Source organism: Crocuta crocuta, unplaced genomic scaffold, assembly GCF_008692635.1.
Source record: "Crocuta crocuta isolate KB4526 unplaced genomic scaffold, BGI_CrCroc_1.0 scaffold84, whole genome shotgun sequence".
In the NCBI taxonomy this organism is placed as follows: Eukaryota; Metazoa; Chordata; class Mammalia; order Carnivora; family Hyaenidae; genus Crocuta; species Crocuta crocuta.
Window position 1 is genome coordinate 5,211,801 of NW_027530213.1, and position 25,651 is coordinate 5,237,451.

General features: G+C 41.4%; 1 long non-coding RNA gene across 1 annotated transcript in view; it reads left to right on the top strand.

Moving 5' to 3' along the window:
* The window catches only part of LOC144232581 (uncharacterized), an 85,380-nt gene extending 61,687 nt beyond the window's left edge, over positions 1-23,693 (top strand). Inside the window, exon 3 of the long non-coding RNA XR_013335460.1 lies at positions 23,598-23,693. This is a non-coding gene — a long non-coding RNA (uncharacterized LOC144232581). The remainder of the gene's footprint in view (positions 1-23,597) is intronic.
* Positions 23,694-25,651: the final 1,958 nt, after the last annotated feature.

Below are 25,651 nucleotides of genomic sequence, written 5' to 3' on the forward strand. Positions count from 1 at the left end.
CCTCTTTATCATTATTTTTTTCTGATAAGAACACTTACCATAAGATCTATCTACTTAGCAAGTTTTTACATCTACAATAGTATTAACTATAGGCTCTATGCTGTTGATAGATCTCAAGGACTTATTCCTCTTGCAAATCTGAAGTTGGGCACACTTTGATTAATATAATTTGATATTTTAGCATTTCAGAGTGAATCTGTCCGTATTACACAGCTACTCTAGCTAGAAAGGAAGGAGGGAAGAAATCTGAATGTGGTATGGAAGGAATAGGAAGTTTCAAATACATAATTTAAAGCTCCAAAGCTAATAAGCATTGACTGATCAAAGCAGAACTCTTCTCCATCTGTGGCATGACATTTTGCCTTTTTCTGTCTGTTCACAGTATCTTTAGAAAGTGTTGACAAATTTTGACAAATATCACACACTATTAAATAATCTATACTTTAACTTTGATCTACCTTCCTTTCACCAAATAAATTGTGCCAAATGAGGTTTTCCAATGGTTTTCGATGAAGTTTGATTTGAGGTTATAGAGCTATGTGAACACACTGAATGGAAATTTGTGTGTCATAGACCCTACTATGCCAAGGAAATTGCTTCTGTGTGCAAATTTGTCTATTTGATTTTCAATGAGTGCTTTCAGTGGTAGCGAGTGGTTTTAAGGTAATTTGTAAAGTGCTAAAGTGTGTGCATGTGTGTGTGAGACACTCAATCCACACATGCACACACACACTTATACTTACTGTTTGTTAGTTATTCTGACATTTGGGAAGAAAGTAGTAGTTTAAACAGTTTTTTAAAAAATATTTTGGGGAGCACCTGGGTGGCTCAGTCTGTTAAGCGTCTGTCTTCCACTCGGGTCATGATCTCACGGTTTGTGGGTTCCAGCCCTGCATTAGGCTCTGTGCTGACAGCTCGGAGCCTGGAGCCTCCTTCAGATTCTGTGTTTCCCTCTCTCTCTCTGCCTCTCCGGCACTCATGCTGTGTCTCTCAAAAATAAATAAACATTAAAAAATATTTTGAATTGGGGTGCCTGATTAGCTCAGTTAGTTAAGCATCCAACTTTGGCTTGGGTCGTGATCTCGCAGTTCATGAGTTCAAGCCCCACATTGGCCTCTTTGCTGTCAGCACAGAGCCTGCCTCAGATCCTTTCTCTCTCTGCTCCTCTCTCACTCACGCTCTCTCTCTCTCTCAAAAGTAAAACATTTAGAAAAAATAAACATTTAGAAAAAAAATATTTTCATTGTTATACTGAGCGAAGTCTTTTTATGCATATGGTTAAAAGGTTGACACAATTTTGAGTGTTAGAATTTAAGAAATCTTAAAGGACATCTTGGCCAGTCCCCTCAATACAAACACTGGATCTGAAGGGCTAGGCTGTCTGTCATTTTGCTAGAGTCATATCACTAGTGACCTCCTGCTGGAACGATATGTACAGTGCTCATTCTACTTCACCAAGGCATCAACTTTTCTGATGTTAGTAAAAACTCAGATAACTAAAATATACCACAGCATTCCAGCAAATCTGGGGTCTTTCTGAGAATAATGTCCTCCGATAACTATTCTCTGTTCCTCTCAGTGATTCACACTCCTGGTTTATGCGGGGAGAAGAAGGGACAGTTTTCCTGGACTTCACATTCACACATTCATAAAGCGGCTCAACCTTGGAACTTTGTCAATATCTTTAATTGATGAGATATTATATGGGTATATATATGTATTAAAAATGTTAATTTGTTTAACATAAACTTTAAAAATATACCACAATACTGCAACCATGTTCTAATATTTCATTATTTGGAATACTTAAGAATAGAAACGGCTGAAGTCTATCAACACTGAGAGATCCTCTTAATATTCATGACTCAAAGAACCCATGTTTTCCCTCCTTCCTTTAGAATTATTGGAGGAAATCTTTGGTTTTTCCTAGCCAGAAACTGTGATAGAATCCTGGCTCTATCTCCACCTGTTCAAATTCCACAAATTCTTCTAGAAAATTTCCTTGATTTCCTGAGATAGGAGTCACTGTGATCTTTTCAACATTCAGGACACTACAACTTTGTATTTTAGTTTTCTGTGTTTGTGTCTTATCCTCCCCAATAAATGGAAAGACCCTGTGACCGAGCCAGGGTCTCACTCATGTTTGCATTTTTGCCCAGAGGAGAGACTTGCAGTGCAAAAGTACCTGCCCTATTTAGTGAATGATAACATGTGCCATGGACTAAATGTTTGTGTCCTCTCAAAATTCATATCTTGAAATCCTAAGCCTCAATGTGATGGTTTTAGGAGAGTGAGTTCTCTGGGAGATAATTATGTCAGGAAGGTGGGTCCATCATGAACAGGATTATTGCCTTTATAGGAAGAGACATCAGAGAGTTTATGCTCCTTGCTCTCTGCCATGAGAGGATACAGTGGGAAGACAGCTATCCACAAACCAAAGAGCAGGCTTTGCCGGACACTGAATCTGCTGGCACCGTGATCTTGGAATTCCCAGTTTCCAGAACTGTGAGAAGTAAACATTTGTTGTTGTCCAGTGTTATGGAAATTCATTATAACAGCCTGAACTAAGACACTATGATAGGCATATGGAGAAGAGTAGTGAGAGGCTAAGGGATGGAGGTTGGGGCTTGATTTTGTATGGCTAACAGGTTTGGGTTTTTATTCCAGACATGATGGGGACCATCAAGAAATGTTGGCTGAAAAGGAATGTCATGAGTAGAACATGCCCTTGGAAGCTTAATACGATCAATTCACGCGTAGAAAATTGGAGGGAGACCTTTGTAACAGTTCAGACATCCAGGAATATTGGTTCGATCTTGTTGGCAGTAGAAAGAGGGGTAAAAACTGGTGTTATAATGAGAGTGGTATTGATCTGGAATTGGGTTGGAATTGATTGGATCACAGAACTACATTAAAGATGACCTTGTAGATCAAATTGCCCAGCCATGACTTGCCCCTGGATCTCCCTGGAATACAGGTGGCAGATGGTGAACCAAGATCGGACGCCCTAATGGCAACCTCACCACCTCCCACTATATTTGTCACCATCTTTGGACAATATGAATTTTTCCTTAGAGCGAGCCAAAAATCTTCTACATCATTCCCATCCATGGGTCCTGGCTCTGCCCTTGGAGAGAGTGCTAAATAAACCTGTGTGATTGTTCATTAGATATTTGAAAAAAGCTGTCCTGTCCCTTCACAGCAAACCTGCTCTCCACTAGCTCCTAGTCCAGCCCCTTGTCATGTCAGGTTTCTTCACCATTACTGTTGTTTTTCTCTTGGATGTTTTCCCTCCAATTTGTCCACGTTGTATATGAAATGCAGCATCAGGACTTAGTTTAGCAAGTGTTGTTGAGCCAGGGCCAAAGCTGAAAACTCAAGAGAAATTGGGGAAAGTGAAGCAAGTCACACAGCCATAGAGAGAGAGAAAGACTGAAAGGCATTGAGCCCCAGGACGATATGGTAGGCAGCTTCCAAAATAGCTCTCAATGATCCTTACCTTCTGGTATTCATATCCTTGCAGAATCACCCCCTTATAAGTGTAGACAGGACCTGGTGATTTACTTCCAATAAACAGAACATAGGGAACATGATGTGATGTCACTTCTGAGATTACACTGTAACAGAGTGACTTGTCTTGCTTGTTCTCTGTCTGGTTCTTCTTGCTCGTTCACTCTGAAGAAGCAAGCTGCCACATGGTAAGCTGCCCATTGGAGAGGCCAGTGCGGCAAAGGGCTGAAGGTACACTTTGTCCAGCAGCCTAAAAGAAGTTGAAACCTTCAGTCCAAGAGCCCAGGAGAGATTGAACCTTATAGTCATGTGAATGAACTTGGACTTGAGTCTTGGCTCAGAGGATGTGTGATTAAAAAAAACGATTATTATTTTGAGCTATTAGGTTTTGGGGGAATTTGTTATGCATCAACAGATAACCAACCCAAATTCTTCTTACTGCCACTAACCCAGACTAATTGAGATGGACATGAGGGTAGACTTCCCAGCTCCTATCAGGTTCTGAAGCAGAATGGAAGGGTGGCTGGGGCCACAACGCTATTGATGGTAGGAGGTTTCAGACAGTCACAGAAATGCTACAAAGCCAAGGAAGGAAGGAGGAGAGTGTAGTCTTGGCTGTTTATGACCTCACATGAAACTCCCCAGGAACCTCCATGTTATGAGTGATACATGCTTGCCCCATGTTAGGGATCATGTTTAGGGAGTGTACTAATTTTCCAGGACTTCTGTAACAAAGTACCGTGCACTGAGTGGTTTAAACAACAGAAATTTATTGTCTCCCCATTCTGGAGGCTGGAGATCCCTATTCTGGTATGACCTCATCCTAACTAATTACAACTGGAATGGCCCTATTTCCAGATAAGGTCACATTCTGAAGTACTCAGAATCAGAACCTCAACATATGAATTTTGGGGAGACCAAATTCAACCCCTAACAGGGATGGGATGGGGGAGAAGTAAATGGCATGTGAGAAAAATAAAGTGGGGGGGGGGGGTNAACAGATATATAGAATGACTTGAATTGGTAGAGCTGAACAGGTAAAATGTTCTGTAATCTTGTCCAAACGATGGAGTAATTTCACACTTTAAAAATATGAACGTGGTCCCTAAGTGGTTCTTATGTAGTGTAGCAGGTTGGGGAATGTTGACCTCAAGGAAAATTCTTCTTCAAGGAAGACTGATTGAAGAAACAGAGCTAGGGAGTGTGAGTGAAGCATCCAGTTGCGTTCAATATGACTCACTCTCACGTGAAAAGGAGGGTCAGTGTTTGAAGCAGACTCAAATGGTAGAAGCCACCGTGACAGTAGATTTTAGCCTAATAAGAAAATGCTTATTTTTCAGTGAGAAAGTATTTGCCGACTCATCCAAGTTTGCCAAAACAGTTTTGACAATTCATAAATGAAATGCATTATTACAAGTTGCTAAGTGTCATACTCTAGGGATGACCAGTAAAGGCAAAGTGACCCATTGGTGAGGATGTTACAGGGTAACAGGGTAGCCAGCCTTGAAGTTCCTCACCGATCTGGAATTGCTGTGCTTCTGCCATAGTCTGATTGCCTACTTTGTAAAAACACGGCAGAGAAAATGACAAGGGAGTGATTCTGACTTATTCGTTTTTTGAAATGTTTATTTACTTATTTATTTATTATTTTGAGAGAGAGGGAATGAGACAGAGAGAGAGAGAGAGAGAGAGACAGAGAGAGAGAGAGAATCCCAGTCAGGCTTCCCACTGGCAGTGAAGAGCCCAATTTGGAGCTCGAACTCATGAACTGTGAGCTCATGACCTGAGCCAAAGTCAGATGTTTAATCGACTGAGCCACCCAGATGTCCCCTGACTTACTCTGTTTATGATGAACACGTGTTGCTCCCAGTGCTATTCACTGTTCAAGATCTCACAAACTACATAACAGTTGACTCTTGAATCATGTTAGAAATGATCATTTTGCAGAATTGGTCTTATTCCCCTTTTTACTCGAGACGTGCATTTTTCATCTGTCTCAGTCCCCCCCCCCCCCCAATTTCCTCTGTTTCCTTAGAGATGGATGATGACCTGGTGATCACACCTGCCAAATATTCCAATCCCAGAGTTGGGTTCTCAGGATTCACAGACTTGAGAAATGAGCCAATGTAGCAATTAACTCCCTGCCTTTCAGAGCTCAGACCTTTAATAGCTGAGTGCTATGGACATCCTCTAAAGTGTTAGTTCCTTCATCTGTAAACCTAACTTCCTACTTCGGAGTGTGGCTATAAGGTGTCAGTGAGAATGCAAATGGCACACAGGAGCTACTCAAAGAAGGCCAACTAACCCCATCACTAGCCCACGTATCAGCCGTATCATCGAGTTCAGTCTTTGCAGGAAAGCAGGATTCTCAACAAAAGAGATGGATGACTGTACTGAGGTAGTTCCAATATCTTTCCATCGTCCGTGATGCACACTGATCTTTCTCTCCGTGCAACACGGTGCTAAAATCCACTCCCTCCTTTTTGTCCTTGGGAATTTTTAAAGGACTTAGGAGGCTTCTGGACTTCAGAATTTCCAATAATCTCATTACAAGCTGGAGTTCCTCTTCCGTCCTCTGCCCATGTGTCGGAATTGCCCCAGCTCACAGGATGACAGACGCCCTGGACACAGTCCTTCTCATCCCTGGAGACACTGTTATTTGATTTTCCTCTTAAAGGGTATTCCGATTTATTATCAGTATTTCATTTTTGCAAGATTCCCTTCTTTCTTGAAATCATACCTTTTCTTTTGTTACACATGAATAATAATTTAAAAACCTCACCTACTACAGCCTTTGGAACACTGTAAGTGTCAAATGAAACTTTTGTTTTCCTCAATTCTTTTGTGGCCATTACAGCCTCTAAAATAACTTCTTCCAAGATTTCCTTTCTTCTTATTCCAACCATCTGCTCGGATTCAGAGTAACCATGCTCTGTATCTTTTTGAGAGATGAACTTAACTTTGGGAGTAAGTGAGAAGGAGTTGGAGATGGCGCTCAGTTTCATAGCCTGGGGGCCCGGGAATTGGTAATGGCTTTTGCAGAAAGAAGGGAGAGAGGAATAGGCTTTAGAAAGAAGGAAGGAAAAAGATGTTTCACTTTTAATGTTACATTTTATGTACTGGTGGGATATATGCTTGTGTATCGTGATCTGTTCAACAGACAGTTTATGGTAGCAACTGACCCCGGCCATCCACATTTGGGAATGACCCAGGGACAAGGCAGGGGTGAAAGCGGAGCTCTGGTTGTGGGGAAATCACAGGGAAAATAGTGTAAGTCAGAGGTGTGGGGATCACCTGACGGCAGACTCCTGGAAGCCACCTCTAACCTGGTGGAGGAGGGATTGGATCCACTAAAGACAAAAGAGAAGCCATTGGAGGTAAGAGCAGAATTAGAGGAACGTTTCACCTTGGAAGAGAAGTAAGGAGAACACTTGAACAGTTTAAAGAATTTGGAAACAGATGGTGCAGAGAAGTTAAAGAAGGTAAGAATGGCAAAGCTTATTAGATTGGGCCACTCAGCATGATAACAACAATAACACCTCCCTCAACTTCCAGCACTAGTGACCGTTGGGATGGGAAGATGATGGTGTTAATTACATCACTTAGTCATTACAGTATCTGTATGAAACATTGGTATTTATTATAACCTGATTTTAAGATCTGCATGAAGACGATATTATATACCAGTTAAAACGACTCTTAGTATCAGCCCTTGGAAGAATTGAGCTTCTAACTCTTGGTAGCTAATTCTAACACAGGAGTTCCTTAATATTTAACTTGTAAAGAACACTTTTCTCTATTATAGGGCTGAAGAATATATTGTAAATGTCAACGACACTTTGGGTGATGAGGAAATAACAGCAGGAGATGTCAACTACTTTTTCTAGAAATTTGGCAGGAATGAGGAGAAAGGGAGGCCTAGAGTAAGGCTGAGAGAAGTTTAGAGTTTTATTCTCTGAGGATGAGGAGGACAGGATACGGGTCGAAGAGATGGCGCTAACAGACATTCCAAGAGAAGGGAAGGTTTTGTAGAAACTTTATCTGGAAAGTTGTGGTAAGTGAGTGTTACTAAGATGGGTGCCACAATAAGCTTTTGAGCTTTAGGTTAAACAAACAAACAAAACCAAAACAAAAGCCCAACTCATTAGTAGAGAGGTCAAGGACAGGTGTTTGGGAACATGGCGAAGGATGGATACAAGAGCAAGACAGGAGAGAAGACTCATTTCAGAAGAGAAAGGAAGGTCGAGAGGGTGAATGGAGAGAGCTGGGTAGAGAGAGGAGGGCTGACCCCCAACTCCTGGTGGGAAAAAGCTACTGATTGATGTTCGCCCAATGGCCTTTGTTGGATCAAGTGTCTAGGGAAAACCATGTCATCAGGTAAGACACTTCAGACTCGCCATTCTGCGATGTGACCACTCAGTGGGGAGGGCGCTGGCACTTGCATCTTTGTGATACCTTTGCTATTGGGCATTTTGTCAACTAGAAAGTGCCCAGCCTTGCGCTTTCCTTGGTGGTATTTTATGGAATAGCATAGGTCAAACCAATTTCAATTTCAAATATTAACATAACTTGAAGTTCCTTGTGTCTTAATTAGAGGTCATCAACTTCCTTGTAAAGTGCTCCCTGTCAGGACTGCCTGTGGGTAATTTGGGGAGTTCAGTGAAGCTTAAAATGATAGATTTGATAGTCAGGATTTTTTTTTTTTTAAGTCAGATTGTTTTGTTCTTCAGCAAATAATGGGTAGCCTGGACTCCAATTAGAGCAGTATTCAAATAATTTTAGATTTGCATATTTGAATTAGTCGTCTTTGGGAAGGAGAGGCCAGGCCATGAAGCTCTCCAATTATTTAGAGCAATTAGAGGAGATAATCAGACACTTCTGAGGTCTCATTAGCAGGCATGTTGCCTGCTCCGACATCTCTGAAGATCACAGCGGCGACTGGGCCTGGCCGCCCACACTCCCTTTCTGGAGAGTTCTGCAGACAGTGACTCACTCTGAGTGAAACAAAGGTAGCTATTTTCACAGCCTAATTTTACTTTCCCTCTGAAAAGTCATTCATTACTGCCATTTCTCTAAAATATACATTGTAAATACCAATGTCTTTTTCTACTTCAAAGCCCTCTAAATTTTGTTTTAGTTCTAAACCCATCATCAACTCGGTACTTAATACCAGGCCAGAGTAATTTCCCAGCAATAAAACTCGATGCTTAGAAAACTAACTTTTGGGAAAGGAGGCATCCAGCATTCCAAATTTTGGTGCATTCAACTCTAATCCTTTTCACCGATGATAAGCACCTTAGGAACACAGCAGAGTTTTGGCAGTAAAAGTCCTCAAATTGACAATAGCATGGTCCTTCTCTGTTTATGACTGCGCTTGGCATCATGGGTTCAAAATGAGGGATTTCATCTGTACAGACGCCCACGCCTCCCATACTGGCAGAGCCTCCAAGCCCCCCTCCAACCACTGAGCAGAGTCAGAAGGATGGTTTCCTTTCCTTGGATTCTGCTGCACCGAGCAGAGGCCTGACTCTGGCCCCTCTCCTCCCAGAATTAAGGACATGCCTGCATTCTGGAACCCAGATTTGGAATTACAGCAAAGTAATCGTTCTCTGTATGTGCTGGGTTCCACTGTAATTCCCATATTAAGCACAGGTAGAGTGGGAAGAGAACAGGTTTAGATTAGAAGATGTAGCATTCACTAATTGATTAACACTGGGCCAGTTGTCAATCACTTCCCTGGCCCACCATCTCTTCATCTGCAAAAATGGCGGCCATAATACTAAATACTTGACTTCTCCCCTGCATTCCATTGCTCCAAGACCCAGATGAGATGACATTTGTACAACAGTTTTGGAAGCGATGAACATATCGCACAATTTTTCACACATGCAGAGAATTCGTATCTGTTTCCGAATTTCTATAAAAGGTGGAATTTGAGGGGATGCTGCTTAGGAGTTCAGAGTGTGGGTTCTGGGACCAGACTACCCGGGTTTGAACTCTAACCTCATCACTTTCTAGCTATGTGGCCTTGCAATGGTATTTGATCCCTCTCCTCCTCAGATTCCTCCTCAGTAGTAGTGGAGTAATAATAGGATCTGTGTATAAGGCTTTCTGAGGATCTGAGACTAAGAGATACAGAGCCATGCCTATCATGTACATGAACTACGAATATCAGTGAAACTTCAAAAATCCACACGTGATATGTGTTTAATCAACGGAGATATCTCTTAAACTAAATAGGAAACACTTTTCCAGTTATTTAACAATTGTTGGGGGTAAACCATTCTTGATTTTTGCGCCTTAAAGATAGTTAAGGGGGCACCCGGGTGGCTCAGCTGGATAACTGGCTGACTCTTGATTTCAGCTCAGGTCATAAGCTCATGGTTCATGGGATCAAGCCCCACATTGGGCTCACTGCTGACAGCGCAGAACTTGCTTGGGATTCTCTCTCTCTCTCCCCCTCTCTCACCGTGTCTCTCCCCTACTCACATGCTCTCTCTCTCTCCCTCTCTCTCTCTCAAAATAAATAAACTTAAAACAATAATTAAGCGTTCAGTCCAACATTCCCCCACTCCTGAGGGTCTTTATAGTGAAATTCTGTCATTTAGCTCCTTAGGACTGCTTGTAATTTCACTTTTGTTGAGTTACAGAAAGCATGGCTTATTAACCTACTGAAAGATCTCTATTTTTCTAATCAATCACTTCTTCTACCCTCTCAGTTTCTTCCAGAATGGCAGGATCTAGCCTGTTGTACCACCAGGGCTACTATAAAAATTGGCCTTAATACCAAAGGTTTTGTGGCCATGAATAGGATCATACAGCAACTGTGAGGGTCTACTCTGGGTGCAGAAATGGTCCTGAATTGGCTTTTCATCAAAAGAGTGGTACCCAAGTGAAAAGATTCAGCAGGTTCTCTATGCTTCTTTGTAAGGACCAAAAATCTCATGGAAAATGACCAGAAGCTGCAGTGCTAGTCAGTCAACCCTGTCTTAAAGGGGAGATCACACTGTGTGCCAACAGGCTGGTGACTTCCCTCAGAGGAACAGGAATGTGTGTATAAGATCCTCTTCTATTGCATGACTCCATTCTATGCTCAGGGTCATTGTAAAGGAGAGCAAACACTGTCAAGGACAATAGACGTGTCTGCTATGTATTTCCTTGGTCTTCTGTCCCTATGATGAGTTTGTTCTTGCCTGCCTAATTAACTTGCTGTCATTTCTTCTCATCCATGGGCTTTCTCTTGTTCTCACTCTCATCTTCACCCTCCCACCCCCATGCAAAATATCCCCCCACACCCTCCCCCCAAAAAACGGTGTCTGCAGTGAAAGGGACTCTTTGGAGAGCAAATTCCAGGAGTCCCTAGGAATCAATCTCTGCTGTAATATTACACAAGCAGCCCCTATAATATCACTTTAATTAAGCTGGCTTTCAATATACCAATTGCAACTTTCAGAAGTTGTCACGGGGATTTAATGGCTCATGCATTCCTTCCCACTGCCAAAGATTTTCTTATGTTTTCATCCATTTATCCTTTGAGGAGAGAAAAAGGAATTTGATAACAAAAAAACCCCAATGATTTTAAGTAACCATGATCTTTTGGAAGAAGTTCCAGGGCTTTCTTAAATGTAATAAAACATAATAAAAATCATCAACTTTTAAATCCTTCAGGACTCTAGCTTTTTGTTGTTTCTTTTTACTTGCCTGCGTCCAGTTATTGTGACACCCTGTCTTCATTTTCTTCCAGAAAAGACTTCCAAAAGCCACATTTGGCAACCTGGTTGCAGAGACTATCCAAGTTTGTACGCCACTGATATGAGCGAGAACAACACAGCATTTGGAGTCCAGTAGCCTATGGGGAAAATGTGTAGCAAGAGTCCCATAACTTGATCACCTTTTCATATTTGCGATATTGGGCGATGAGAGGAAGCTCAGTGATGAGTGCACGGTTCTTCTCAATTTTGTTCTTATGGGTCCTTAGGCAAACCCTGTGTTTTGCACTGACCACCTCTCAAATCCTACTATGATGTGCTTTATGAACGCTTTACTTCTGACCCTAACTTAGTGGTTCTGTATGGGATAAAAGTATGCGAAAATCATGGTCAAAGCTTGTATATGTGCTTTTACTGGCATCAACGGTAAGAGCACTAATAATTACAAGTGCTCACATCACAGGAGATACCCAGGCCATGAGAAAGACATAGAGGAGGCTCAGAGGTCATTCAGGCTGCTCACTCCCTCTCAAAGGAGGAACAGATGATTGGACTATGAGCTAAGGTGACACAGCAGGCCAGAGAGGGCAGGGGACCTGGGGCCAGAGCTGGGATTCTGCTTTTTCAAGTCCATGCTCTCCCGAATTTGCTCTGCAGAAATGTGTGTGTTTCCTGTTTCCAGAGCTATATGTCTGAATGAGCTCTGTCCCACTTGTAAGTAATGCCAAGACCAACGTTTAATCCATTTTTAAAATATTAAGAAGTAGGAGTTACAGATGTGTGTTGCAGAGAGGGAGACCCTTTTAAGGATGTTCTATTTTGTTTAATGTTTATTTATTTATTTTGATACAGATGAGAGAGTGCATGAGTAGGGGAGGGGGGGGAGAGAGAGAGAGAGAGAAAGAGAGAGAGAGAGAGAGGGAGAGAGAGAGAGAGAGGGAGAGAGAGAAACAGAGAGAATCCCAAGCAGGCTCCTCGTTGTCAGTGCAGAGTCCAATGTGGGGCTCAGATCATGAACTGTGAGACAGACCATGACCTGGTTGAAATCAAGAGTCCAACTAAGCCACCAGGGCACCCCTGAGGACATATCTATTGAACAGAAGCACACGAATGCCTTTAAGGAATTAATGAACGAATTTCTTGTGACTCAACGTATCCCACATGATAGAATTACATTTAAAATTTTATATCTCTGGAACTCAACTATTTAAGCCACTGATTATAATCATAAGTAAATAGTCCTCTGACCTTCAGTGGGCTTACTTAGATAAATTTGTTGCATTTTGCTAAATCTTGTGCTTTCATTAGAAAATGAATCTTACTTCTGATAAAATTAAATATTCAAATCCCTATATAAGATGAATATAGTTACTATTCAGTACCATTCATTCTTTAGTAATCATAAAACCAAAACAATAAAATAAATACACACTAAAAGTATGAGAAAGCTATACTTGACATTCATGCTGTTTTGAAAATCTGTTGTTTATAAAATGCAGTCTCTTAAATAACTTTCCTTTTGGGAGCACTCTGAAGTTTGGTGTTACCCTTTCAGAGTTCAGCTGTCATCTTTCACACCAATGTCACTGCTGGTTGTTTCATGGGAATTCCAACTCCTTCCATTGGCAAAGGAAAAATGTATTTATTCACCAGATAGTTATAAATTGTAAGAAAAAATGCATAATTGGGTGACATTGGAATGGGTGGATGGGGGCTGAAATCTACACCATGTGTAAAGAAATGTGATATTAGAAGCAAGCAAATGTTGGAGAACTTTAAGGTGGGGTAAAGAAAAAATGAAAAATAGAAGTACCAAATGATTCAACAATCCTACTTCTGGGTATTTATCCAAAAGAATTGAAATCAGAACCTGGGAGTGACATCTGTACTCCTATGTTTAATTCTGCCTGTCCACCATAACCAAGATGTGGAAACAATCTCAATGTCCATCAACGGATGAATGGATAAGAAAAGGGTGGTTTAAACATGCAGTGGAATATCATTCAGCCTTAAAAATGAAGGAAATCCTGTCATATGCAACAATATGCATGAAGGTTGGGGATATTACGCTGAGTAAAATAAGCCAGTCACAGAAGGACAGACATTACATGATTCCATTTATATGAGGCATCTAGAACCGCTTTAGCTCATAGAAGCAGAGAGCAGAATGGTGCTTGCCAGTGCCTGGGTAGGGAAGGGGAAACAGGGAGTTGATCAATGGGTATAAAGTTTCAGTTATGCTAGGTGAATAGGCTCTGTACAGCACAGTCCTATAGTTAGTAGTACTTTATTATGCACTTGAAACTTTGTTAAGAGGGTACATCTCATGTTAAGTGATCTTACCACAACACTATTTAAAAAAAGAAGAGGCTTGGAGGATTCATTATACATCAGGCACTGATTAGATACAAGAAAGCCATAGGAGATGCCAACAATACCTGTGATAGACATCATCTACAGTAAAGAAGATGAACCCCAGAAGGGCAAAGTACTTTGCTCCAATCACAAAAATGGAAGTGTTGGATTTCATCACGATGCGAGCTCATGATAAGGTCCTCTACAGAGAGGAAGGGTAGGGGGACACGTCATCATGTGCATCATCTACCCAGTTTCTCAGAGCCATGAGCCACAAGTTAGTGGTTCCCCAGTCAAAGCCTGCCCCCCATGAAGAAAGAGAGCTCTTAGATTCATACTGGATGAAGTCATGTCAGAAATATGGCACAATTCACTCATGGGGTGTGAGGGTGGGCCATAGCCCAGCTACCCGGAGGCACCCTGGAAGTGACAGTGCTTCCCTGTCAGGTCAGCTTTCCCTTACGTGGATATGGATCCGATTTTGTAGAATTTAGCTTTCCCAGCAATCTGTAATAGGAAGGGCAGTCTTCTTCCAAATATAAAATAATTAGCAATCCCCACCCTGAGGAATTCTGAGGTGACTTAATGTGTTCCTGTCATCTGTCCCTTTCATTTGTCTACCAGAATCAGAAGCCTCCATTGATGAGAAAAAGCCTCAGCTGACATTGTAGAGCCCTCTCCCATTCCTTGTGTAAACAGGCCTAATTCTTAGAACATCCATCTGGAACACAAGACTGAACTTTTCCAACGTTCAAAGGGACTCCCATGATGCTAACTGCCTCTCAAAATGAAGTTCGGATTTTGAAATTTGATAAACCTCCCAAATAATGGTTTGGTTATGTTTACCTAATTCTTATTCATTGGTAAGTATCTAAAAGAAATCATTATTAAACCTACCTCACTGATTGCTCTAAGTGTGAGATAATAAATAATGCATTTCTACTTCAATTAATCTACTTAGACATCTCACAGGCCAAATGCTATGGTGAAATGTTCTAATCTACAGGATCAATCGGCAGCATGGCTCTGCCTCTTGACATTTTGAGCCCCCTAACAAAGAGCTTTTAATTCCAATTATGAGATAAACGGGTAATTTAGATGACCGTGTTCTGCCACTGTGCCCAAACTAATAAGTGATATGAGGCATTATAATGACAACTCGCAAGTCTACTCAAGGCAGACTTTGGAGAGAATCTGCCCTCCCCCACCACCAAAAGGAGAATTTTTAAGTTTTTAATTTTTAAGTCACATGCTTGTATATTTTTCAACTTAATATATGGGTCTACAAATACCCAAGAATTTTTTTTTTGTGATGATTTTTTTTGAGTGTAGAATATCTCATTACTATGGGATTTATGAAATGATCCAAATTCTACCACAGTACAAGTGTTGTGAAAAGAACTAGTAACAGAAAATCTAAGGACTCACAATAACCATAAACCCTTAATATTAAGTTAGCTGTTTATATGCATTTCATTATTTTATTCTTATGCATTCTCTTCTGATTCTTTTGGACATACAAAAACATTTTATGTGATTAGAATCACAGTATACATGTCATTTTCTAACCCTTTTTAGCGATCATTATCTTGAAAATGTTTCCTTGTGGCAAGAGGTTTCCATAATGATAAATTTTAGTATTAATTATGAATGCCAGTTATAACTTAGCTAAAGAATGAAGCATGATTTAACTCTCCCATTGATTTCAGAAATTCAGAAATTCAAATTTGCTGCCATGTTTTTATTATCATAAATAATGCTGAAGTGAACATCTTTGTACATAGAGGTCTTCTGTCCCCCTTTCTTTTGGGGACAACGGTCAGGAGACACATAGTCCAATTGCCACGTGTCAACATACAGTTTCACCAGAGTCTCCCCAGGCTTAATATTAAAGTATAAGGTAGCACTATAAACAGAAAGTTACTACATTAAGTGTACATTTCTAATTACTAAATGAGACTGAGTTTTTTTCCCCCGCACAACTGTGCTCATTAACTAAATTTCATCTTGCACTTATCATTTGGCTGTAGATCAGTGTTTTACCATTTTTAGGAGATTCCTTTGCAAGAATCTGTAACCAAATCTACAAGAGTAGTAGAACATTAAAGGCAATAAATTGAAAGTAAGGGCAGTTATTGTATATTTCACATGATGTTAACCTCAAGGAGTTAAAAGCATATGTACCTTCTGAAGCAAGACATGGAAAGTTCCCTGCAGGCAACATCATCCTTCATTTGTTCCATGCTTTGCACAGGGTTCTCCCTGGAGAGTTTTCCATAACTTGCTGTGAAATCCACTCAGGTATCTTTTACCATGTTATTTCTGCTCCTCTGAGCACCCTCCCTACCCCGATACTGAGCTCTTGGTCATTCTTGAGAACTTTGGACATCACTTTTTCTACGTTGAGTTCGTTGGTGCTCCCTTTCTGCACAGTCCTCTGCTGTGGCTCATGTGGTGGTGGATTTATTTATTTATTTACACCTCAGTCTCCCTGGTGGGCTGTGACCCCCTGTGAGAGGACAGGAGAGGCGGTGCATTTTCACCTCTGAATCCTTAGTATATGGAATGATGCCATCTGCTAAGATTTATGCATTGGGTGCTCAACAAGTGTTTGCAGGTGCTTAATGAGTGCTGAAGGGATTGTATTTCATGTCAATATTATTTCGGTACTCCCATCACATTACTATCTTTATAGGGTCTAAATCAATTCTTTAGTTATAAAGAGCCTCTAGCCAGACTCCTCCTTGGGCTTTGCAGTGGTTGCTAGCACCTCCTGCTTCCAGAAGCTACACATGTCCTTGCTCGCTCTCCGGGTGTGGTCCAGGCTCCATTCCACCTAGAGGTGATGGAGCGACTGATGGTATTGAAATATGAGCTGTTTTAGCGTAAACAGTGGTTTCCACTATGCTTTTTATCTCTGTTGTTTGGTCACACATACTTTTGTAGAAAGCCTTGCACACCTCTACATATCACTGTTAGTTTCATAAAATAATGTCACCATGCTGTGAAGCGCTTGGGATAGTTGTGTCCATTGCATATAACTGTCCTGCTCTGGGAAGGAAATATACATACGTCCGTGCCTGTAGGGGAGAATGAAGTTAGAAATCAATCACACTCGTTCTTTGCCCCAAATAAATATATTTGCCAGACCCCAATTAGACGAGTTCACTGTGTTGGTGCAAAGCCTGAGAGAAGTTCATGAGTTCTTGAAGACTGAGGGTTTCCATTCGGTTGTTTAGAGAAAACTAAGCTGAGTGCTTCGAAAGTAATTAAGTTACTCTTGTTGACATTTTTTTTTTGATGTCATGATAGTTGATAAGACAATTGTTTTCTGATGACATTTTTCTAAGTTTATTTATTTATTTTGAGATAGAGAGAGAGAGAGAGAGAGAGAGAGAGTGGGGAGAGGCGTAGAGAAGAGAGAGAGAATCCCAAACAGGCTCCTGATGCAGGGCTTGAACACACGAACTGTGATATCATGACCTGAGCCAAAGTCGGACCCTTAACCAACTGAGCCACTCAGGTACTCCAGATGGGATTTTTTTTTAAATGTTTTATATATTTCTGAGAGAGAGACAGCATAGGAGGGGAGGGTCAGAGAGAGAGGGAGACACAGAATCTGAAACAGTCTCCAGGCTCTGAGCTGGCTGTCAGCACAGAGCCCGATGTGGGGCTTGAACCCACGAACCATGAGATCATGACCTGAGCTGAAGTCAGTTGCTTAACCAAGTGAGCCACCCAGGCGCCCCTGGATGGGATTTTTTAATAGGCTTATAAAATGCCTCAGTTGGGCATTTACTTCAATGATGATAGAGATTTGAAGGGTGAACTCATATCTATAACTTACTCTTTAAAATCATATACCAATAGCAGTTGTAGGTATTCATCCTGAGGAACTGCTATAATCGTGACCTAATGATGTGACTGCATCCTTGACAGTGAGGTAAATAATAAAATTAATGTTGTTTCATCCCAGAAATCTGTAGAAGTAAGCCATTTGTCTTGTCCTGTGCAGTTCAATAGTGATGTTAAGTTTTGCCCCAACTTATCTCCCATGGATATTAGGATATAAGCATTTGGAAATTAAAGATGCAGTGTAAACACAGTGAATTTTTCCTATACCTTTTAACATTTTCATGGCAGTGGCTAGGATTCCTAGCTGGCTTTTCACACAAACCTATCGCTAAGTAAAGGAAAGAGGTTACTTGAATAGGAGGGTTTTTTTAACGTTTATTTATTATTGAGAAACAGAGAGAGACAGAGCATGACCAGGGGAGGGGCAGAGAGAGGGAGACACAGAATCTGAAACAGATTCCAGGCTCCGAGCTGTCTGCACAGAGGCTGATGCGGGGCTCGAACCCACACGCAGTGAGCTCATGACCTGAGCCAAAGTTGGACACTCAATTGACTGAGCTACCCAGACGCCCCAAGATGTTGTTGACCTTACTCCAAATGCAGTATTCTTGAGCTACAGATTCTTAATAATACACGGTAAATGCACTTCATTACGTGTGCGACTTTACAGCACGAGGGATAGTCCCACGTGGGAAACCACAAGTGGATTGAGTGCACTGACTGGCCAGTGAGAAAAGCCTTCTGTCCTGAGCATTCTGTAACTGCAAACCAGGGGGCCATCGCTGACAGACAGAAATGCTACCANTTCGTGGGTTCGAGCCCCGCATCGGGCTCTGTGCTGACTGCCAGCTCAGAGCCTGGAGCCTGTTTCAGTCTGTGACTCCCTCTCTCTCTGACCCTCCCCTGCTCACGCTGTCTCTCTCTCTCTCCTAGAAATAAATAAAACATTAAAAAAAAAAAGAAATGCTACCACTTGTGGTAGCAGTGGGTAGGCACGCTGTGGAATTAAAAAAAAAAATCTGTCTGCAAAGTAAGCGCTTTGTTTTTTGTTTTTGTTTTTTAATAGAATAGATTTAGACTCATTTTTGAGAGAATCAACTCCAGTCTAGAAGAAACTCACCTTTGGTTTCCTATTACCCAGACAGGCAAAACTAAATCCTGGGTCGCCAACTGACATTTCCAAGCCCTCCCTGTTGGTCTCGATCATCCACGCTGTGGGGCTGGGCCGTGTGTTGTAAGGTGGTGAGCAGAACCCTTGGCGTCTACCTACTGGATGCAGCGGCCCTCACTTCTCCTAGTCATTGCAATCAAAAATGTCTTCGGACGTTGCCCACTGTTCCGCTGGGAACCAAAATCGTCCCTGATTGAGAACCACTGCTATAAAACAAATCTCACAAAAAATTGGTGAAGAAAACTGGGAACCTGCCTTTAGTTTTGACTTTGCTGCTCCCTCACAGAGCAGGTGTCTCGGCCTTTCACTGTCCCCTCCATAGCTGTGATGTGGGCACAATGCCATTCACCTCATTCCCCCCCACAGAAAGATGGCGGAACCACTGAAGTAGTGCCAGACACAGATATTTGTTGACAGAATGATGAATGAATGAGTGAATGGATATAAGTGCATAATTAGCAGATCTCTAAGGAAGAGGGTGGCCTCATTTCACGGATTCTCCCTGTAGCTGGACAGTCTCCCAGCTTTTGTTGATGTCTGCGTTTCCACAGCGTGGATGGAAGGTGGGAGCCATGCCCAAGCGCTGTGTGTCTGCTGGTCTTCAGTCCGAGATCCGTATTGCACAACTGACAGCTCTAACCCCTGACGGAAGGATCCCAGGAGTGTGTGCATACGTGTTTGTTGTTGTTGGCTTTTCGGTTTTGTTTTTGTGTTTGATTGTCAGAATGTCAAATGTCAAGCTCGACTCAAACCATGGCGAAACTCCCGTAAAAATAGAACAGAATTTTATTACTCGGTTTCACCATGCCCCTTCATTTAAAAGTTGACATCACTTTCTCCTGATTGTGAGATCCATCTCATTCCTTTAAAGTTTCTGACTCTCTCTCTCCCCTCCACCCCAACAAAGGCTTAATGTACATATGAACACGTGTGCATATATAAAACAAAAAGCCTTCTTTACATTGTTTAGCTTCTTGTAAGTGGCAGAGTTCAATCACAAAATAAACCACTGTAAAACAAAAGTTTAAATACTAATAGCTTTCAATACATATCTTCCTTAGGAAACAAAAAACGTTACTACCAATAAATAACAAAATTAGCTCACACTAGTTTAAGAGCCAGCTCCAGGAAATTCTTGATATTGTTTTCTGGACACTTAGAAAAAGGATCTTTGAATTACAGAAACTCCTTTACTTCTCCATACTCTGTCCATGAAGCCTTTATAAATACATTTACTTTTTTTTTTTTTTTTAATTTTTTTTTTTTTTTTAATTTCTAGGAGAGAGAGAGAGAGAGACAGTGTGAACAAGGGAGGGTCAGAGAGAGAGGGAGTCACAGACCGAAACAGGCTCCAGGCCCTGAGCTGGCAGTCAGCACAGAGCCCGACGCGGGGCCCGAACCCACGAACCGCGAGATCATGACCCAAGCGAAAGTCGGACGCTCAACCGACTAAGCCACCCAGGCGCCCCTAAATACATTTACTTTTAATCTGTCTATGGGAAAGCTACTATGGCCTGATTTCTTTAATGTATTAGGTACACGGCATCACAAGAAATGATGTAAATGTGGTGGTGAGAAATTTTAAGTTCCTTGCAAGCTTTAAAGGCTTTCCAAACGGCTTACTTTTAGCTTTATTTTGCATTTTGTGAAATCTGGCACCTAGCTCTTTAAAGATAATAATTGGCATAAATAAACAAACAAGTATTGTCTTTCTTGATTATTTTGATAACTGATAAGGTCATTTGTTGCAAAGTCCAGTCATATTAGCCTCACATAGCTCAGAATGTGGGATAATATTCCTGAAGTCAAAAGAAAATCTTGGTGGCAGTAACGGCAGTGACTGAAGATTGAGGGATTGATAAAAACGACATAAAATCTAATTTCTACTTCCAAAATGTCATTTAGTATATTGGGTATTGACTAAATTAAGAAAGCAAATGAAGCAAAGTTCATGAACTCCAAACACAGATGTCTTTAAAAAAAATTTTTTTTAATGTTTTATTTATTTTTGAGTGAGAGAGAGAGAGAGAGCAGGGGAGCATCAGAGAGAGAGGGTGTCACAGAATCTGAAGACAGGCTCCAGGCTCTGAGCTGTCAGCACAGAGCCCGACACAGGGCTTGAACCCATGAACCATGAGATCATGACCTGAGCTGAAGTCGGACACTTAACCGACTGAGCCACCCAGGTGCCCCCAAACATGGATGTCTTAAGACATTAAAATCCTAGGTTCCATGCTGGTCCTCTACCTAATGTCCTTTAGGGCTGTCCCCTTCTGTTCTCCCTGGATATACTCTGGTCTATCTAATCCACTCTCCACTGGAGAGCCCAAGTGACTTTTTCTAAGTACAAATGTGACCACATCACCACTTGTCCACCTCAAGACAAAACAAAACCACTTTTAATGATTTCCCATTATTCCTAATATAAAGCCAAAATTTCTAAACATCACCCAATGGGCCTTCCTATTCTGCCTTTATCTGTTTCCTGATTTCTTCCATTTCCTTGCTCTGACTGGTCATTCTCTGGAATCCTTTCTGCCCCTGTGCCTTTACTTGGCTTACTCCTCATCCGACTTTGATCTCTTCCTCAAGTGTTTCTTTCTCAGGGAAGTGTCCCTGGACTCTAGACTAGGTCAGTCTCACAGTCTACACACCGTCCCTCCTCCAGGGCCTGCTGGAACTGTGGTTAGGAGTGCACCCACCAGAATCCTGTCTGCCACCCGCACCAGACTCTCATATCCAAGATGGCAGATGCCTTGCCTATCGTTTCTCAACATCATGTCCCCAACATCTTGCATGTGCCCAACTTAGAGGAAGTACTTGGTAAGCATTTATGGAATTAATGAACATTTAGTCATGACACCCATATCTTCTCTCCTTTCCCATTCCTGCCGAGGCAATTCCATCAAGTATCATGACTTTTGCATTTTCCTCTTCAAGATGATACCCTTTGCTACATGTGGACGTCTATGCACTTGCAGCACACAGGTCTTCTTTGAGTCCTTTTTTCCTTATTTTTCAATTCATCATAGACCTTTTCATTTGCACTCCTACCAGAATGACTAGCTGTCTTAATGCCAGTGAGGTAGGCATATAAATGGCAGGTAGATTTGAATCAAAATGTCTACATAATAGCAGGGTCTGTGACAGTCATAATCTGTCCAAGTCTATGAGAACATACAGTAACTTATGAATTTCCATTCCATTTATATTTCTACTGCCTAAGGTAGGTTTTTTTTTTAAAGTTTGCTGTTCTGCCCTTTTCCTTAAAGATGCATAGAAAGTTCTAGTGGCTTCAATTAAAGGACAAACTGCCTACATTGCAGCAAACGTGTTTGCATCACACAAGCCCTGAGCATCTCAGTTCATAGACACCTCGGGAGAACTGAGACATAGGAAAGAATCCAACGAGAAGCATGATCTAGTTGTGCCAGCCTCCAACCTCTCCAGGGGCCTCTTGTCCGGGTCATGTGAGCGTACACAGTATACGATCTGCAGATGGTTGGACAAGCATGACCAAAGCCATTTCAGTACAATGATGAACATGATGTTGATTTAGATTCCTCCTGGAAGTAGATACTTCAAGCCCAGCCTGTCAAGAAGCCTGAAGATAATTTAATACCTATCTTTTTAGGTCCACTGATGAAAAGTGCTACATAAGTACAACATAGGAATCATAATTGTTATTTATTATTGTTATTGAAAGTGGGGTTGGTCATCTGAATCGTGAGACCTAATGTTAGACGGGAATTGACAAACCGTCATCTGATTTAATCATCTTTCTGGCCGTTTTTATTTATAAATGAATCTTCTGTGAACATCAAATTCTCATTAGCATGATTAGCATTCTATGCTCTCCTTGGTGGGATCATGTAAAATTGATGGGATCAAATTTCTATTAAATGCAGTGCATGATGCTGGGTGGTTATTTATACTGAGCATTCTGGAAGCCTGGGATCATAATATCTTGTAAATAAACATTACATTCAGTGATATCACCTTTCATTTTAAAAGGGTCTTTAGAAAGCTTTTAAAATGGCACAGAGATGGAGTACTCATTATTAAGATTGGAAGGAATAGAGCAATCATTTTATGCGTATGGAATTTCTGGGTAATAAGTGCAAATTAACATTACAGAGAAATTGATGTGAACAGAGTACATCTAAATTGAGATAGGATACTCAGATTAAGGGCAAAAAATTTTTTTTCATGTATTTATTCGCCCAGAGGTTTTCTAATCATTATCCAAACTAGACTTCTCCACTTTGGCCTTCAGTTATAATGGGGCATAACGTTGGATACTGAACACTGGTCAAATGATGAAACATTTTTTTCAAAGACCCAGGGACAGCTGCTGCTTACTGAGTTACCAACACCACTTCCTGAAGAATGTGATTTTGTTTCAAAGATAGCCAAGTACTGACCAGGCTGCCTCAGAGTAGTTTGAGCTATGATAACGTGGCACGTTGTTGTCATATTATTATTAGGTACATTTCATAAAGTGATTCCAGATCCTTCTCCCTTTTACTTGGGCAGGGGAGGTTTTATTGATTTTGGAGACTATAAATCGAAATGGCACTTTCATAATTGAGAGACGTACAACAGAGAGAGGGTTTGTACGATGTTTTAGGAAAACGAGAAAATTTCATAAGCTGGAAAGGAAGAAAGATTCATGGGGTAGAGTCTGGATTGCAAAATGCATGAGAGCTTACTGGAATCTGTGAACTTCTTAGGGTTACAAGAAAGATGTGGACCTGCTTGCCAAGCCTCCCTCCTATGGGATTAAGTTTAAGGCCGACGTTCAAAGTATTTCTTGTGCTGCAAGATTTTGGAATGTCTTTTCAGTGAGACAGCTAAAACAGTGTTGGGGCTTCTAGCTCATTCATCTTGTCTCCACCCTGCATTTTCCAACTATTTTTCTGCTAAACCATGTAAATAGAGAGAGAATTTTTGTCTTTAACTTAAGATGCAACATCTCTACTGTAATCCTCTTTTAGGTAAAGATAAGCATTTTGTCAACCAGAAGATTTTTTGATGTGCCATGAAATCGTCTTTCACAGTGAGCTGGGAAAAGCAGAAAAGAATGACATGGATCCATACAAGTCCATACAAGAGGACCATTAGGTCAGCAAATATTTTCCTTGTTTTCAAGGGCCAGAGAAATATATGGGATATTTAAATCTAAATTATTTCAAAATGTCATTTGACCTAAAAATTCCACTTTTAAGGAGTTGGCCTAAAGGAGTAAATAAGGATATATAAATATTGTTGACTAACAATATTCTTTGCAGAATTGTTTATAATAATCAAAAGTGATCTGGCCATACAGTAAAATACTAATAAATATTAATAATTCCTGTGGAGGACGACATTTATACATTGCAAAGCTGTTTGCTATTGAATTAATGCAGACATATTCCACAATGCTATATAATCATTTCTCAGGAAAGAGTCCTTTAAATTAATTACCTTTCAGGGCGCCTGCATGGCTCAGCTGGTTAGGCATCTGACTTAGGCTCAGGTCATGATCTCTCAGTTTGTGAGTTTGAGCCCCGCATCGGGCTCTGCGCTGACGGCTCAGAGCCTGGATCCTGCTTCAGATTCTGTGTCTCCCTCTCTCTCTGCCCCTCCTCAACTTGTACTCTGTCTCTCAAATATAAACATAAAATTTTTAAAAAGCAAATAAATTACTTTTCTATTCAGATGTTATTGATTAAAGTATGGGGGATTTATAGCAACTTCTGGTATGAAAACTATACTTAATTTAAGGAAAACAACAACAGCCAATGTTGAGATGAAGTTTCATTTTCCAAGGGACTTGACGAATCTCAAAGTTTGACTCTTAGAAAGCTACTTTGTTAACTATGCTGAGCAGTCATAGTTTACTTTGGATGCACTTGTTAATATAAAGCAGGTATCTTCCTAAGACTCTTAGGGGCATGTTACTCTAGAGTCTTTGACTCCTTAGTCGAGGATGTAAAAGCTTCTAACTGGAGCAGAATATCTGGAACACAGCAGTCCAGGGATGAACAGTAAGTAAATGAATGGGTGGCTGCTTTTATGCAAGGGTCACCCTGGACGATTTCCTTATCATTCACTTATTTAAGAACATTGACTGAGCACCAACTAAGGATGAAGTGCTCAGGATACAGGTGTGAAGAAACACTACCCCGAAAGGAGTCCCCGGGCTAACGTGGGTCTGATTAGACCAGATCGTTCTGCTCTACATCAGATCATCCTACTAGAAGTTTAGGAATTCCGAAGAACCCCAGGAGAAGTACAGGGAATTATGGGAACACTGAGAGAGCCAGTGTGGCCAGCTAGTCTCAGTTTGCCCAACAACTTTCTTGTTTTTAGCACCAAAAGTACAGGAACCTCTTCAGGTCCCAGACAAATGGGGATGGCATCCAACACAGCTAAGTTTCCTTGGGGAGGTGGCCCTGGATCTCTGGGCTGAGCTGAGTCAGGAAGGGCCGAGCATGGTAGGTGGAGGGCCAGGTAAGGGGGAGGAGCAGATTTCAAGCAGAAGAGGCTGCCTGAGCAGAGAATCAGCACAGTGTGTGAGGAGCCATGAGGCGGTTCTCACATTGCTGGAGCACTAGTAATGGAGTATTAGAAAGGAGCTGGGGATGTAGGAGTTTTCAGGTGACCAAGGCCTGAATCCAGAGGACCATGGAGGGGCTGCGGTGAGTGTCAGTCAGCTGGGGCAGCTGTAACAGAGCCCCAGACTGGGAGGCTTACACAACAGAAATGTATTGTCTCCCCGCTCTGGAGGCCACAGGTCAGAAGAGACGGAGGTGGGGGCAGGCCTGGGTCCCTCTGAGGGCTGCGGCTGCTGGCAATCGTTGGTGTCTCCTGGCTTATAGATGCAACACCCTCATCTCTGCCTACATTTTCACATGGGGTCCTCCCTGTGTGTGTGTTGGTATGTGTGTGAATCCGTGTTCAAATTTCCCCTTTAAAATTTGAAAATTGAAGTCATGATGGATTCAGGCCCAACAGAATGACTTTTTTTTTTTTTTTTTTTGTTAGCAATAGCAATACATTTTAA